The 14432-nt window shown below is 42.6% G+C and overlaps 3 non-coding genes across 3 annotated transcripts; all 3 read left to right on the top strand.

Moving 5' to 3' along the window:
• Nucleotides 1-4353: 4353 nt before the first annotated feature.
• Nucleotides 4354-4547, top strand: LOC141193726 (U2 spliceosomal RNA). Its single transcript, XR_012266598.1, has one exon. It is a non-coding gene; the product is annotated as a U2 spliceosomal RNA (small nuclear RNA).
• Nucleotides 4548-6992: 2445 nt separating this feature from the next.
• LOC141193674 (U2 spliceosomal RNA) lies at nucleotides 6993-7182 on the top strand. The gene has a single exon (XR_012266564.1). It is a non-coding gene; the product is annotated as a U2 spliceosomal RNA (small nuclear RNA).
• A 1115-nt stretch (nucleotides 7183-8297) lies between these two features.
• LOC141193875 (U2 spliceosomal RNA) lies at nucleotides 8298-8488 on the top strand. The gene has a single exon (XR_012266680.1). It is a non-coding gene; the product is annotated as a U2 spliceosomal RNA (small nuclear RNA).
• The last annotated feature ends 5944 nt before the right edge of the window (nucleotides 8489-14432 follow it).

Below are 14432 nucleotides of genomic sequence, written 5' to 3'. Positions count from 1 at the left end.
AAAAGTAAAGTAAGAAGAGCTGCTATTTTTGAGTTTTTAGCTATGCAAAATGCATCTATTTTTTGTTTACAAGAATGTGGGGTAGTGGATGGTGTGAAAGGGGATGAATGGTCTTATGGAGCGTCTGTGTGGTCGGGGAGTGCATGTAATAAGAATGATGGTGTGGGTATTTTGGTTAAAGGAAGGGAGGTTGTTTTGAGTGATTATTTGGTTATTGAGGTGGGGAGATGTATCCTTGCTAATTTTGTATACAAGAATGTAAAGTTTTGTGTTATTAATGTTTATGCGCCAGTTGAAAAAAATGAGCGCAAAAATTTATTTGAAAAAATTTTAAGCTTTTTGTTCCAGGAAGAATACCTGTGGTAATTGTGGGTGATATGAACTGTGATGTGGGGAGAGTGAATGTGGATGTGTCTGGGAAAGCATTATTGGAGTTAGTGAATGATTTTGGGTTGTGTGATATGCAGCGCGTGTGTAACATGAATCCTTTGTTGAACACTTTCTTTTCTGAGAGTGGTAGGGTACAATCCAGATTGGATTATTGTTTTATTTCTAAAAATATGGTTTCTGTTAATTATAGGCAGGAAAACGTTCTTTTTTCAGATCATGTGTGTATGTTGTGTGAGTTGGATATAAAAGTTGATGGAGTGTTTGGGAGAGGATTGTGGAAGTTAAATGTTAAACTGTTAGAGAATGAAGATGTGAGAAAGGAGTATGAAAGGCGGTATGAAGAATGGTGTAAGCATAAAAATGAGTTTGGGAATGTTTGTGAGTGGTGGGACTGGGTGAAGAAACAAACAAAAATGTTCTTTAAAAATTTAGGATACAAGTATGCAGCAATTAAAAGAGAGAGTTTTGTTAAACTGAACGCGCGGTTGAGCGTTTTGTATAAGTTAAGGGAAGGAGGAGTTGAGGTGGAGGAGGATATTTTAGAGGTAAAAAAGGAGATTAGTGAGTTTTTGTTGGAGAGAGGGAGAAGCATAGTGTTTAGGGCAAAGATTGATAAGATGGAGCAGGATGAGAAATGTTCTCGGTTTTTCTTTAAAAAAGTTTTTGGAAAGAAACAGAGTATGAGCGTGGTGTATGGAGCAGATGGAAGTGAGGTGAGTGGAGAGGATATGTGTGAAGAGGTGGCTAAGTTTTATGAGGATCTGTATGCAGTGAAACAGAGGGATGAATGTTTGGAGAATGATGTTTTGAGTGTGTTAGAGAGTAAGGTGAGTGAAGCAGAAAGAGAGAGAGTGATGGGTGAGGTGACTGGTGATGAGGTATGGAAGGTTATGTGTAGTATGGCTTTGAATAAGACGCCGGGGGAGGATGGCCTCCCAGTAGAATTTTATCGTGTGATGTGGGGTGTGATTGGTAAGGACTTTGTGGATGTATGTAAGTATATGTGGGGAAACATGGAGGTGACTGAGAGTATGCGTGCAGGTATGGTTGTGTTAATTCCTAAGAAAGGGGATTTGAAAAGTCTGAGGAATTGGAGGCCAATAACGTTACTTAATTGTGATTATAAAATCTATGCAAAACTTATGGCTAATAGGATGCGTGATGTGATAGAGAGTGTGATTGGGGATGAGCAGTGTTGTGCGGTACCTGGGAGGCGGATTCATGAGTGTGTGTGTATGTTAAGAGATTGTCTATGGGATTGCATGGGTCGTAAGAAGAGTGTATTTTTGTTAAGTTTGGATTTTGAAAAGGCTTATGATAGGTTGTCGCATGGTTTTTTGTTCAGAGTGTTGTTAAAAATGGGTTTTCCGGCTGATTTTGTTGGGCGAGTGAGAAGTTTGTATGCGGGTGTTTATAGCTGTGTTTTAATGAATGGGTATGTGGGTAGGAAAGTGAATGTGTTTTCGGGTGTGCGACAGGGGTGTCCTTTGTCCCCTGTAGCATTTATTTGTGCAATTGAGCCATTGTTGTGTATGCTGAGGAAAGATAAGGTAATTCGTGGTGTGCAAGTGCCGGGAGGTGGAGGAAAAGAATGGAAGGTGAGTGGTTATATGGATGACGTGTGTGTATTATGTGATTCTGAATGTTCGGTGAGGCGGGTGAAGTTGTTAGTGTCTATTTTTTGTGGTGCATCTGCGTTTAAAGTGAATTGGGAAAAGAGTGAGTGTAAGGGTTTTGGAGGCGGAAGTTTAAGTAGGGATGTAGGTGTGAATGTAGTGAATGGACCTATTAAAGTTTTGGGTGTGAAGTTTTCAGAGAGTTTGGATGGGAAAGAAAGTTGGGATGATGCGAAAGGAAAAGTTGAGCAGAAGTTGAATTTTTGGAAATTGAGGAGTTTATCCTTTTTTGGGAAGATTTTAATTGTTAAGAGTGTGGTGTTGCCAATATTTTTATATATTGCGGTAGTATTTCCACCAGGATATATGTGTATGAGAAGCTTGAATAGAATTTTATTTGTTTTTTTGTGGAACTCGAAAATGGAGAGAGCTAGGAGAGAAATTTTGGTTAAAAGAGTGGAAAAAGGTGGTTTGGGTTTTCCGAATTTGGACGTGTTTTTTGGTGTGAATATCGTTGTGTTTGTTTTGAAAGTGATTAGGGCGGATGGAAAGTTTTCATCTATGTGTAGGTATTTATTTGGAGCGTATTTGTTTCGTTTAAAGTGGCAAGAAAGGGATTTGCGATGTCCGATTGCTTTTGAGGTGCCTGTATGGTATGTGTGGGTTTATAAGTTTTTGGTGAGGTATGAACTGTGTGATGCAGATGTGAGATTGCTGGAGAATAAGAAGGCTGTGTATAGGATGATTGAATGTAGAGAGGTAGAATGTGGAATAAATATGGTTAGGGGTGGTGATGTGCAGAAGGTTTGGAAGAAAGTGCGGATGAGTGGTATGACCAACAAACAGAGTGAAGTTGTGTGGCAGTCTTTACATGGAGTATTACCTGTGAGAGAGTTTCAGAGGAATAGAGGTTTGGTGAGGAGTGAAATGTGTCCAAGAAATGGCTGTGGTGGAAGGGAAAGTGTGTTGCATGTTTTTTGGAATTGCCAGTATGCTAGAGATGTGATTGGGAGAATGGGGCCTTTGTGTAAAGAATTGTGTGGTGTGAATTTGTTGTCTTTTGAGTTGTTTATGTTTGGTTTGGGAATATGTGATGGGACGAAGGAAAGAGTCTTGTGGTTGATGCTTGCATGTATAAAGGAAGTGTTATGGGATGTGAGGAATGTGTATGTGTTTAAAAGGAAGGAAATTGCTGTAAAGGATAGTGTGAAGGTGATTTTGGGGAAGATGTATGTGTGTTTCCTATGGGACAAAAAGAGGAGAGGGGAAGTGGATGCGGAGGGAATATGGAAAGTTAAAAAGTGGAGATATATTGTTAGTACCTCTTGATTTTTGTTATTGTTGTTTTGAAATATGAAATAAATATTTCCGATGATGATGGGGACAGCAAATTGCGTATTGGATTTGACGCAGCTGTTTTGATGGAATTTTCCTTTGTCTGGTTTCCATAGACTGTGGAATTTCCTCGTCTGAGGAGAAAAAAAAAAAAAAAAAAAAAATCTTTCGAAAAGGCGGTTTTGGATGTTGGCCGCCCTAGTAGATTGATACATTATGCACACTGGGGTTTAGGCGCTTGTTAGTACGCCAGGTGGCTAATATAGTCATCTGGTGGAAAGCATGGCCCCCCAGGATCGACGCCATTGGGCCGGGGAAGATCGAAAGCCCGAAGTGTGAAGTGCCCAAGGAGTGGTGACCCTGGGGTGCCTTAACTCACTGGGATTGGGAACCCCACTTGAGTTTATGGCACATTTGCACAAGCACTTCAAATTTTCTTTCTTCGCACACACCCTTATTCCGGGCCTTCTGGCCTTAGGATGGGGAATTTTTCAATTCCCGGTCGGAGGTCCGGGCAGTATTATACTGTGAAACCTTCACTATTTATTTAATTTCTTTGTCACTGTGTGTCCACTTATTCACGTGTGTCACGTCCTACTAGGATTTTGTCGGGATGCGGTTCCCTTACGGGTTCCTCTCTTGGCAGGTCTAGGGGGGGAGTGTGTGGCCATCAGGTTCCGCTCCCCCCTGAACCCCCCTGGCTCTCCTCTTTCGGGAGGAGAGCGTTGTTGGCTCCCCTCTTCCGGGAGGGGAGCACAGTCTTTGGCTCCCAGTGCCTTGCTCGGGTGAGAACTCGGGCAGGTGCTGGGGGTAAGATTGGGTCGCCTCTGGCTTCGGCTGGAGGTGGCTTTTTGTCCCTGTTCCTCGCTGTGGCCTTTTGGCTCGGAGGGACAGGGAATGGTTTGGGGGACCCTTCTCCTTTTGGAGAGGGTTTCAAGAAGACCAGCATCCTAGTACACTTTTTTTGTGGCACTTGTCACTTTTTTAAGCGCACTCGGGTTTTGTACACGAATTCGGGCTTTCAAAAAAAAGAAAAAAAAAAAAAAAAAAAAATCTGTTCTTATCAGTTTAATATCTGATACGTCCCCTATCTGGGGACCATATATTAAATGGATTTTTAGAACAGGGAGATGGAAAAAGAGCTTGCTCTGTCCACTCCACGCATTGACCTGGTATTGCAGTATCTCCAGGACCGGTGCACCCCTTCTTTAATGCAGTTTCTAAAATCAGAAAGAATTGAATTCAATGTTTTTTGTTCATTTTGCTTGTTTGTCGGATTTTGGGATGGACTCTTTGGCTTTGCTTTTCTTCTCCTCATTGGATTTTTCATGTTCAAAGTTGCAGAAGCCAGATTACAAGCTCATTTTGGTTCAACTTCAGCAACTGTGCATTGCATTGCCATGTAATGTGATGCAATGCTATCTTTCTAGCTCTCCCTTTTTACTTCCTTTTGGATAAACAGACATATTAGGCAAGCATTTTGGAGCTTTCACCTAAATAACTACAGGTGGTGAGATAAGCTGCACAATATAATTGACCTTTCAGTATATTGTTGCACACACACCATCTATTTAGCAAATGCCCTTGTTATCAACAGCAGCCTTTTAAACTCACCTGAGCTAACAGGTATGTGCGCTGGTTACTCTGCTGCGCTTAAAATTTCTTTTTTGGTTTGCTACAATGCCTTTTCTGAAACGTTGTCTCCTTCTGCTGGAACACTGACTTCTTTCATTTAATGCCTGCAGACTATAAAAGAGAACCCAACCCAAAAAGTTTGGTTGATTAGTCTGTGGCATTCTGTTAAACTGTTGCTTATGGCGGTCTCTGTGAGCTTCTCAGCGACATTCAGCCAGCCAGGTATCCTGCCTGCAGTAGATGGAATGTGGCAATGGAACGCTGGCTGCGCGTGTCATAATAGGCTCTGAGCCTTTATATACCTGTGCACAGCAGCAGCCACCTTCAGTCTGCTGCTGGACAGCCAGCAGCAGCAGCAGCAGGAGAGGTATGTAATCAGGAGCCCTCCTGCTAAGGGTAGACAGCTGCTCGTTCCACCCCACCCCCCGCCTTAATTGGTTCTCCTCCCTTCCAACGGTGTTGAGGCGGGTGGGAACAGCAGGGGGTGAAGGTGCTGTGTTTAAAGAGGTGGAGTTATGCAGATCTAAAACGCGTGGATTGCAGCAGCAGCAAGCCGAAAAGTGCAGGCATGTAAGGGATCTAGAGGTTGACAACATGTCTTCTTAACGGGAGTCCAGGAGCTCATCTCCACAAATGGACTTTTCAGGATCCTTGGGTGGCTCCGTAGTTTGAAACCAATTCTGGTTATCGCTTCTCGGCCTTTTGGCTAAGATCAAGTGCAGTGATCTAGCGGTTTCTGCCTTGGTCTTGGCTGGGAGGCGCTTGGGGTACCCGGCTCCTTGGCCTGGGGGGATCGCTACACTTATCGGTGGAGCTAAACCCCCCTGCTGCTATTAGGGAGTCGGATTAGTCCCTGGGCAACGAGAGGCGATCACCTTGTCACCACACATAGCTGTGGGGGGCAACTGTCGCCACACATAGCTGTGGTGGCAACATTTGGAGGATTAAAAGGAAAAAACGGAAGGAAAACGGATCGTTGAGATGGAGTTTTGGAAAAAGAAGAGATGCTTACGTTTTTTTGTGAAACGGGAGACGGAAGAAACTTTTTTGGAAGAAAAATGGATTCTGGAAATTTTGAGGAAATATGAAGTTTTGGAGAAGGATATCTACTGTATGCAAGAAATAAAGCAAGGTAAAGTTTGTGATGTGACTCTAGTTTCTGAGGAAAAGTGCATTCATTTTTTCAAAGGCTGGAGTGAAGAGGATTCTGGGAAAATTGGAGTAAGTGCATCATTCATGGGGAAACCGAAGAGTGTGATAATTTACATGGACAATCCGTTTGTGGAAATAGAGGAGATAATGGTTTTTTTGGAATCTAAATGTAAGATGGTAAAGTTTCAGAAATTATACAGGAACAAAGTTGGTATTTGGAACGGAAAGAGACGTTTTTTGGTGTGGACAACAGGAGAAGAAAATTTGCATAATGGGAGGATTATGGTAAACGGGAGTTCTGGGTATTGTTACATGGAAAGCAGCAAAGGAACTTTTGAAAAGAACTTTGGAGGACAAAAGGAAGATATTGGTGATAAAATGAAGAAGGAAGTTGATGCCATAATTATAGAGGAGAATAAGCAGGGAAAAGAAGTTGAAAGTTTAAAGGTGAAATTGAAGAAAAAGGTAACGGTACAGGAAAATTGTGGATCAAGGAAAGTATCTGGTGAAAAGAAAGAAGTAAAAGAGGAAAAGGGTAAAGTGTTGGAGAAGGTGGTGACTTTCAGAGATGATGAGGAAGAGTATGATAGGGAACAGATGCGGTTAGAGCATGAGGAGGAAGAAAAGAAGTTAAGGGGTTTTGTTGGGAGGAAAGTAAAAGAGAAAAAGGGGATATTTAGTTTGGGAAACCGGGTGAAGTAATGTCAGTGGTGATTTGTTTGGAAACTGTTGAAACTGCAAAGGAATTGTTATGTTTAACTTTATATATATTAATTCAAATGAAAAAATATAAATATAATATCTAAACACGATGATGGAACTAAAATCTTGAGTTTGGTGATATACGATTTAAGATTATAAAACTTAATTTCTGAGTGTTTGGAAAAAAAAAAAAAAAAAATCTGTTCTTATCAGTTTAATATCTGATACGTCCCCTATCTGGGGACCATATATTAAATGGATTTTTAGAACAGGGAGATGGAAAAAGAGCTTGCTCTGTCCACTCCACGCATTGACCTGGTATTGCAGTATCTCCAGGACCGGTGCACCCCTTCTTTAATGCAGTTTCTAAAATCAGAAAGAATTGAATTCAATGTTTTTTGTTCATTTTGCTTGTTTGTCGGATTTTGGGATGGACTCTTTGGCTTTGCTTTTCTTCTCCTCATTGGATTTTTCATGTTCAAAGTTGCAGAAGCCAGATTACAAGCTCATTTTGGTTCAACTTCAGCAACTGTGCATTGCATTGCCATGTAATGTGATGCAATGCTATCTTTCTAGCTCTCCCTTTTTACTTCCTTTTGGATAAACAGACATATTAGGCAAGCATTTTGGAGCTTTCACCTAAATAACTACAGGTGGTGAGATAAGCTGCACAATATAATTGACCTTTCAGTATATTGTTGCACACACACCATCTATTTAGCAAATGCCCTTGTTATCAACAGCAGCCTTTTAAACTCACCTGAGCTAACAGGTATGTGCGCTGGTTACTCTGCTGCGCTTAAAATTTCTTTTTTGGTTTGCTACAATGCCTTTTCTGAAACGTTGTCTCCTTCTGCTGGAACACTGACTTCTTTCATTTAATGCCTGCAGACTATAAAAGAGAACCCAACCCAAAAAGTTTGGTTGATTAGTCTGTGGCATTCTGTTAAACTGTTGCTTATGGCGGTCTCTGTGAGCTTCTCAGCGACATTCAGCCAGCCAGGTATCCTGCCTGCAGTAGATGGAATGTGGCAATGGAACGCTGGCTGCGCGTGTCATAATAGGCTCTGAGCCTTTATATACCTGTGCACAGCAGCAGCCACCTTCAGTCTGCTGCTGGACAGCCAGCAGCAGCAGCAGCAGGAGAGGTATGTAATCAGGAGCCCTCCTGCTAAGGGTAGACAGCTGCTCGTTCCACCCCACCCCCCGCCTTAATTGGTTCTCCTCCCTTCCAACGGTGTTGAGGCGGGTGGGAACAGCAGGGGGTGAAGGTGCTGTGTTTAAAGAGGTGGAGTTATGCAGATCTAAAACGCGTGGATTGCAGCAGCAGCAAGCCAAAAAGTGCAGGCATGTAAGGGATCTAGAGGTTGACAACATGTCTTCTTAACGGGAGTCCAGGAGCTCATCTCCACAAATGGACTTTTCAGGATCCTTGGGTGGCTCCGTAGTTTGAAACCAATTCTGGTTATCGCTTCTCGGCCTTTTGGCTAAGATCAAGTGTAGTATCTGTTCTTATCAGTTTAATATCTGATACGTCCCCTATCTGGGGACCATATATTAAATGGATTTTTAGAACAGGGAGATGGAAAAAGAGCTTGCTCTGTCCACTCCACGCATTGACCTGGTATTGCAGTATCTCCAGGACCGGTGCACCCCTTCTTTAATGCAGTTTCTAAAATCAGAAAGAATTGAATTCAATGTTTTTTGTTCATTTTGCTTGTTTGTCGGATTTTGGGATGGACTCTTTGGCTTTGCTTTTCTTCTCCTCATTGGATTTTTCATGTTCAAAGTTGCAGAAGCCAGATTACAAGCTCATTTTGGTTCAACTTCAGCAACTGTGCATTGCATTGCCATGTAATGTGATGCAATGCTATCTTTCTAGCTCTCCCTTTTTACTTCCTTTTGGATAAACAGACATATTAGGCAAGCATTTTGGAGCTTTCACCTAAATAACTACAGGTGGTGAGATAAGCTGCACAATATAATTGACCTTTCAGTATATTGTTGCACACACACCATCTATTTAGCAAATGCCCTTGTTATCAACAGCAGCCTTTTAAACTCACCTGAGCTAACAGGTATGTGCGCTGGTTACTCTGCTGCGCTTAAAATTTCTTTTTTGGTTTGCTACAATGCCTTTTCTGAAACGTTGTCTCCTTCTGCTGGAACACTGACTTCTTTCATTTAATGCCTGCAGACTATAAAAGAGAACCCAACCCAAAAAGTTTGGTTGATTAGTCTGTGGCATTCTGTTAAACTGTTGCTTATGGCGGTCTCTGTGAGCTTCTCAGCGACATTCAGCCAGCCAGGTATCCTGCCTGCAGTAGATGGAATGTGGCAATGGAACGCTGGCTGCGCGTGTCATAATAGGCTCTGAGCCTTTATATACCTGTGCACAGCAGCAGCCACCTTCAGTCTGCTGCTGGACAGCCAGCAGCAGCAGCAGCAGGAGAGGTATGTAATCAGGAGCCCTCCTGCTAAGGGTAGACAGCTGCTCGTTCCACCCCACCCCCCGCCTTAATTGGTTCTCCTCCCTTCCAACGGTGTTGAGGCGGGTGGGAACAGCAGGGGGTGAAGGTGCTGTGTTTAAAGAGGTGGAGTTATGCAGATCTAAAACGCGTGGATTGCAGCAGCAGCAAGCCGAAAAGTGCAGGCATGTAAGGGATCTAGAGGTTGACAACATGTCTTCTTAACGGGAGTCCAGGAGCTCATCTCCACAAATGGACTTTTCAGGATCCTTGGGTGGCTCCGTAGTTTGAAACCAATTCTGGTTATCGCTTCTCGGCCTTTTGGCTTAGATCTTGTATCTGGTCAGAAGGATCCTATAGTGTCTCCCCCTCGGCCTTGCAGCATCGCCACTTAGGTGGCTTAAGCTGCCTGCTGCTATTGGGGGGGGTCCAGAGGAAACGAGAGGTGATAATGGGCGTCAAGATTCGCTATGCCGGGACCGATGATATTCGGGTCAAAAATGCTTTTCGCATTGATATTGAGGAGTCGAAGAGGAATTTCTTTAACCTGCGGTTCTTGGTGGAAGTCGTCATCTTCAAGATTTTGAATGTTGGTCGTGGAGACATCATTTGCCTACAGGAGTTCCCAAAGAATGGCCGGTACGTTTTAGTCCTTGATCGTATGGCAGCTTGCCAGAATCTTTTCAAGACTCTAAAGGATCAGCAAGCCTTGGATCATCCGGCTCTTGATGGGCTTACATTCACGGTATTGTATACTAAGGGGGAAGTGCCAGTTGTTGTGTTTATGCACAACCCCCTTGTGGATGTGGAGGACATTACTAGATTCCTGAACCTTCATTGCAGCTATGTGTCCTACTCACACAAGGTGAGGAATGAGGTGGGCTTGTGGACTGGCAAACACAAGTTTTTTGTTCGGTTCCAGGAGGACCCCCAGGGACCTGGGGGTATCCACTACCCTCCCCTCAGTTTTGCCATCGGGAGGGATAGAGGGTATATGTTTTTTCCTGGTGCTCCGCGTTTTTGCAGGAAGTGTAAATCCTTTGGACACTACCAAGAGGACTGCACGGTGGAGAAGTTTTGTGGGAAATGCAATAAAGAGGGTCATCTGGCAATGGAGTGTACTAACTCCATGGTTTGTAATGCATGTGGCGAGGAGGGACACGCTTTCAAGGACTGTCCCCATCGTTCCAGGTCATATGCAGAGGCCGTGTCCCCACGTCCTACTACTGCCGCCACTATTGGTGAGGCGATCGAGGCAGTAAGGGACTTCATGGAAGAGATGGAGCAAGCACCCGATCCTGCTGGTGGAAGCGCTGTTGAGATAGAGCCTGCAGATATGTCAATTCTGCTTGATATGAGTGGTGAGGGAGAAGTGAGCGGTTCACTCTCCACAACGCCGGTGTTGGCTTTGGAAAGCTCAGAGGCAATTCATGAAGGTGGTGGTGGCCAGGGTGACTTCACCGGGGCTGTGGTGAGGCCCCCTGATGAGGACTCTGATGTGTCTTCTGCAAAGAAGTTCCGGCCAGATTTTTCACCTGCCAGTATTGGGAGCATCAGCCCCTTAAGTGATAGGAGCTATCCCGAGAGCTACAGTGCCTCTCCTAGGAGGTCTTTTTTGGAGGAGGGGGCCAGCATTCTCTGCTTAACATCAGGAATCGAGTTTCAAGACGAGAAAGGTTGACTCTTCGGTGGGGGGTATGTTCTTTTTTACCGAATATGGTTAAAAAATGGGCTCCAACGTGGGCTGTAGTGTACTGTCAATAAATGTAAGGCTTATAAAATCTAAGCCTAGAAGATTGGCTATACTGGAAGAACTAAAAAATCTTGGAGCAAATATTTACTGTCTGCAAGAGTGCGGAATTGAAGAGTCACCTCCTGAAAAGGACTGGGTATATGGGCATAGTATTTGGTCAGGTTCAATGACAAACAAAAATGATGGTGTGGGGATTTTGTTGGGGAATAGGGATTTAAGTTTTGAAAATTATATGGTGGTGGAGCCAGGTCGTTGTATAATGGCAGTGGTTAAGGGGAGAGGGTGGAGGGTGAAAATTGTTAACGTGTATTGTCCAATTAACAAAGGGGATAGGTTAGCACTATTAGAGAAAATACGTTTATTTTTGCCTGGAAGGATTCCAATATTATTAGTTGGTGATTTCAATTGTGTTTCTGAAGGGGAAATTGATGTCACGGGTAAGGTCCTTAATCAAATTACATCTGATTTTTCTTTTTTAGATGCAGCGGAATTTTTGAGTAAGCCACCACCGGCCACATATAGAGCTGATAGAGGAGGAATAGTGTCCAGGATTGACCGCATGCTGTATACAAATAGAGGTTTGGTGTGTAAATTTTTTAAACAGCATGTTTTTTCTTTCACAGACCATGAATGTTTGTGGGGTATGTTTGAAGGTGATAAAAAAATGGTGCATGGTGTTGGGGTATGGAAGCTAAATGTTAGGTTGTTAGAGGATGTTAGGGTTATGAGAGACTTCGAAAGTAAGTATGAATGGTGGAGGTCTAGGAAAAATAATTTTGTGGATGTGACTGTATGGTGGGATTGGGTGAAAGTGGAAATTAAGAATTTTTTTAGGAGGTGGGGTTATAAAAAAGCAGCAATTGAAAGAGGCAGATTTAAAGATTTAAATATGAGGATTGAGTGGTTACATAAAATGAGTATGAAAGGAATTGATGTTAGTGATCAACTCAGAGGAGCGAGAGATGAGATGAAGCGTGTTTTGGAAAAGCGTGGGAAGGAAATTATTTTTAGGACGAGAGTTGAGCATTTGGATATGGATGAGAAGTGTACGAGGTACTTTTTTAAAAAAATGTGCAGTAAAAAAGATGAGTTGGATGAGGTTGTAAATGATAATGGTATGACTGTGGTTGGAAGGGAAGTGTTGGATGAGGTACATAGTTTCTATAGTAGTTTATTTGAGTCTAAATGGGTGGATGGGGGTTTGAAAGAGCATGTGTTAGGTATGTTGGAGAGTCAGCTTGAATCAGGGGAACGTGAGTGTTTGAGTGAGGATATTGTTTTTGATGAGGTTAAAAAGGCGGTGGATGGTGCGAAAAAGAATAAAACACCTGGGAAAGATGGGTTGCCTGTGGAGTTTTATGTAAAAGCATGGGATGTGATTGGTGTTGATTTTGTGGAGGTATGTCAATATATGTGGATGAATGGTGTACTTTGTAATTCCATGAAAGAAGGAGTAGTTGTTTTACTATATAAGAAGGGTGAGAAAAAGAATTTGCGTAATTGGAGGCCGATTACATTACTCAATGCAGATTATAAAGTCTTTAGCAAAATTCTGGCTAACCGTATGCGTGGGGTGATTGGAAGTGTGGTTGGTGATGATCAAGTGTGCGCGGTGCCAGGTAGGTGTGTGACTGATAACCTCTTGTTGTTGAGAGACGTAATTGGAGATTGTATGTTTAGGAAGGGGAAATGTATGGTTTTTTGTGTGGATTTTGAGAAAGCTTTTGATAGAGTGTCGCATGCGTTTATGTTTGAGGTGTTAGTTAGGATGGGTTTTCCTAGTGTTTTTGTGAATGCCATAAGGTGTTTGTATGATGGTGTGGTGAGTGAAGTGTTAGTGAATGGATGTTTGAGTGAGAAGGTGTGCATAAAATCAGGGGTCAGGCAGGGGTGTCCGTTGTCCCCTGTCCTGTTTATAAGTGTGATTGAGCCCCTGTTGTGCATGATTCGGAAAGAGAAAGTGATGAATGGTCTTCTGATCCCAGGGAGTGGTGGAAAGACTGTAAAGGTAATGGGGTATATGGACGATGTTGTTGTGGTGAGTGATAATATGGCTGCTATGAATCGAGCAAGGTTGCTTTTAGATTTCTTTTGTGGTGCATCTGGTTTTAGGGTGAATTGGGGGAAGTGTAGCTTTAAGTGTTTCGGGGATTCGAGTGTTAGGATGGATGGTGTGATATGTGAAGAAGGTGCTATTAAGGTTTTGGGGGTGTGGTTTAACAAAGATCTGAAAGGGAATGAGAGTTGGGATGAATGCGGTAAGAGGATTGAACAGAAGTTAAATTTTTGGAGGTTACGGGACTTGACATTGTCAGGCAAAGTCCTTATTATTAAGTCAGTGATTCTTCCTATGTTACTTTTTGTGTCAGTGGTTTTTCCAGCCCCTTATAGGGGTTTTAGGCGGATTGAGAAGCTAATTTTTACGTTTTATTGGGGAAGTAAGATGGAAAAACTTAAAAGGGAATATTTGTGTAAGTTACGTGAACATGGGGGAATGGATTTCCCAAATTTTGAATTTTGTCTTGGTTTAAATTATATTAAAACGGTGGTTGTTCTGTTAGGTAGGGATAACAAGACGGCTTTTATGATTAAATATATGGCTGGATGGATGTTGTTTGGGTTGAAATGGATGAGAAGGGATGCAAGAGTGCCTGTTTCGTTTAAATGTCCAGTGTGGTATGAGTTTGTTGAAAAATTTGTTGTCAAGCATGATTTGTTGGATGTTCCTATGGGTGATTTCAAAGTGATAAGGAATGTAAGGAGAAGGATGCGTGTTAGAGAGTTTGAATGTAACATTAGGGGCTTGAGATCGAGTGAAGCGTTGTGTGTATGGAGGAACCTGAGTATAAAAGGAATATCGAATAGGCAGCGTGATATCGTATGGATGAGTTTGCATGAGATTTTGCCTGTGAGAGAGGTACAGAAGAGGAGGGATCTGATTAGAACAGAGGTATGTCCGAGGGATGGATGTGGGGCGAGTGAAACTGTTATGCATTTGGTTTGGAATTGTGATTATGCTCAGAGTGTTTGGAAGGGAGTGGGTGGTTTATGCAAGGAACTAGCGGGCGTGAATTTTATAAATTGGAGAGTGGTAATGTTTGGGATGGGTGCAAGTAGCCGGGTGAAAGAGAGATTGTTGTGGTTGATAATGGCATGTGTAATAGAAAGTCTGTGGGACGTTAGGAATTTGTGTTTATTTAAAAGGAAAATAATCTCAGTTAATAATTGTGTTAGGATGGTTTTGTCAAGGTTATACATAGTTTATTTATGGGACAGCCGTGGCGGTGGTGGCTCTGATTCAGAAGGTTTTTGGAAAGTAAAAAAATGGAGGTCACTGGTAAAGTACCAGTAAGTCCTTGTTTAAGTGTTGTGATCTGTCTT

Source organism: Phyllobates terribilis, unplaced genomic scaffold, assembly GCF_046119375.1.
Source record: "Phyllobates terribilis strain yellow unplaced genomic scaffold, ASM4611937v1 Scaffold_66__1_contigs__length_7565176, whole genome shotgun sequence".
NCBI lineage: Eukaryota > Metazoa > Chordata > Amphibia > Anura > Dendrobatidae > Phyllobates > Phyllobates terribilis.
This window is presented reverse-complemented; position numbering and strand designations above follow the sequence as displayed.